General features: G+C 49.9%; 1 non-coding gene across 1 annotated transcript; it reads right to left on the bottom strand.

The window, feature by feature from the left end:
- Window positions 1-675: 675 nt before the first annotated feature.
- Window positions 676-830, bottom strand: LOC143364340 (5.8S ribosomal RNA). Its single transcript, XR_013084081.1, has one exon. It is a non-coding gene; the product is annotated as a 5.8S ribosomal RNA (ribosomal RNA).
- Between the last annotated feature and the right edge of the window lie 1,670 nt (window positions 831-2,500).

The raw sequence follows: 2,500 nt of genomic DNA, 5'->3' as shown, positions 1-2,500 counted from the left end.
AGCGTTCGTAGAACGAGAGACCACTGTCTCGCGAACTCTAAGAATATGTTTGTCGAAGTCGCTGGCAACGACGACCCTCCGCCGCAATTATGTGTAGAGAGACACATCCACGCACAGACGTATTTTATTTTATATATCTCCCTGGGGCTTACGTTGCACGCCACAGTTGCGCACACAGATTTTACACGGGTGTCCGGTATCTCTTTCTTTATTTGTGTCCATTCACTGTAGTCTCTTGAGACTCTTATACCTTTCGTATACGCATCATTTCAGACGACGTCGGGAGCGCGTAAAATGTTCGAGAGTGAAACGCTTCTTCCGCAATGCGAATCGTTCCAGAGAGAGAGGAGAGAGAGATTTCGATCGTCGGAGCGGTGTTCACGGGCGGTCGTATTGAAAATACGACTCACGACGCCGCAAAACACTCACGCAAGTCCGAATGTGATACCCATTCCTATTTCCTTCTTCTCACGAAACCGTTAGACGCAATGTAAAATTTGCAATTTTCACAGAACCGCGTCAAACGCCGACGAAACGTCCATCGTTCGCTCGTACGTAGCATCTTTGCAACCCGACTCAGAAACGCTCTTTGCGCCCTCCACAAAATTCGACATGGAGAGGTAAGCGACGGCGGGGACTTACAAGAGCAACGCAAGCAGTATTTGGTTACGTAAACGACCCTCAGCCAGGCGTGGTCCAGGAATTGTATCCGTGGACCGCAATGTGCGTTCGAAATGTCGATGTTCATGTGTCCTGCAGTTCACACGTTGACGCGCAATTAGCTGCGTTCTTCATCGACCCACGAGCCAAGTGATCCACCGTTCAGGGTAATCGTATAATTTGATTTATAATCAATATATAATTATGTCTCTTGTTCTGCGGTTCATAAGAACGCCGATACCTGAAAGCTCCAACCAGCGCGCGAAGGAGATTCAGGCGTCGTTTTTAAGGACGACACACGATCGTCCGTAGAAACGGAAACCGTCGCGAGTACGCGATTGCAATGCGCACACGTATCCGACGGCCGGGCGGAAAATACATTGAAAAACCTTTAAAGTGGAAAACACAGGAGGAGAATTCAGAAAACGACGGGGATCATAGACAACCCGATACTGGATCCCGACACTTCTCCTCCTCCTCTCTCTTATTGGAGAATGAACTCGATAACTAACGGACTTCACAGCCGGCTCTGGCCGTGCGCGATCGTTCGTCCCAAGCTCTTGTGCACTGTATTATCGCCACACAGAGAGTAGAGTGTCAGAATCGCACACAGCTTTACGCGAGCTACGCAGCCGGTCCTCTCGAAACACATTTCCAATTGTGCACGGAGAACGATTATTCGATACTAGCGGACTTCACAGCCGGCTCTGGCCGTGCGCGATCGTTCGTCCCAAGCTCTTGTGCACTGTATTATCGCCACACAGAGAGTAGAGTGTCAGAATCGCACACAGCTTTACGCGAGCTACGCAGCCGGTCCTCTCGAAACACATTTCCAATTGTGCACGGAGAAAGATTATTCGATACTAGCGGACTTCACAGCCGGCTCTGGCCGTGCGCGATCGTTCGTCCCAAGCTCTTGTGCACTGTATTATCGCCACACAGAGAGTAGAGTGTCAGAATCGCACACAGCTTTACGCGAGCTACGCAGCCGGTCCTCTCGAATATACGTGTTCGTCAACGAACACGCATGCGGCGACGTTTTGTGCTCTATGTCATACGCGAACTCGATAAATAGAGCGGGACTCACAGCCGGCTCTGGCAGCGGTCATTCGTCCCACGCTCGTGTGTGCGCTATCGCCACACAGAGTAGGGTGTCAGACTCACGCAGCTTTAAAAGCGAGCTTCACAGCCGGTCCTTCTCTCATCCTATTCCTCGACGTTCGTGACAGAACACAACGCGTTCACCGCAAGTTTTCCACAGGTACCCTGTTGTTGTCCTCTCTTTCTCTAGAGGAGAGACAACACCACCGTTTCCAATGGACGTATCTCGGACACCACAGGCGAAGACCGAGGAAGCGCGATATGTGGATTCGAATCGACGCTTACATCCCTGTTCTTGCGACCGTAATTGTCCTTTATAATTGTCGAGAGCCTACACACAGGCAGACCAATGGCGTATATTATAGTATACACGTCTCTTTGACACGAGGTATTTTTATCAAAGAGAACACGATCCATCAGGTGGCGGGTGAAAAACATCGATTCGTAACGACGGGTATTTCTATATTCGTGGTTAAGCTATAACATTCAGCGTCCGACGGGAAACCGCACCCTATTGATCGTTCGAGTTTGCAATGTGAACGTCGGTGACGATTCCCGAAGACCCGAAGTACAGCTCTTCGCACTCACTCCCCAATACAAGTAAACGATGCGATGCTCCACCTTCACGCAAGCACCCTCTGTTTCCTCGTGTGTCATTCTCATTGAGATCTTTCGTCCCATTGTCGAAAGAGTGCATATATTATATATTGCCGTGTTTGTGCACAAATGGTCTGGCGGG

The sequence above is a fragment of the Halictus rubicundus genome, unplaced genomic scaffold (genome assembly GCF_050948215.1).
Source record: "Halictus rubicundus isolate RS-2024b unplaced genomic scaffold, iyHalRubi1_principal scaffold0466, whole genome shotgun sequence".
NCBI lineage: Eukaryota > Metazoa > Arthropoda > Insecta > Hymenoptera > Halictidae > Halictus > Halictus rubicundus.
The sequence above is the reverse complement of the archived record's forward strand: the minus strand, read 5'-3'. Positions and strand labels throughout refer to the sequence as shown.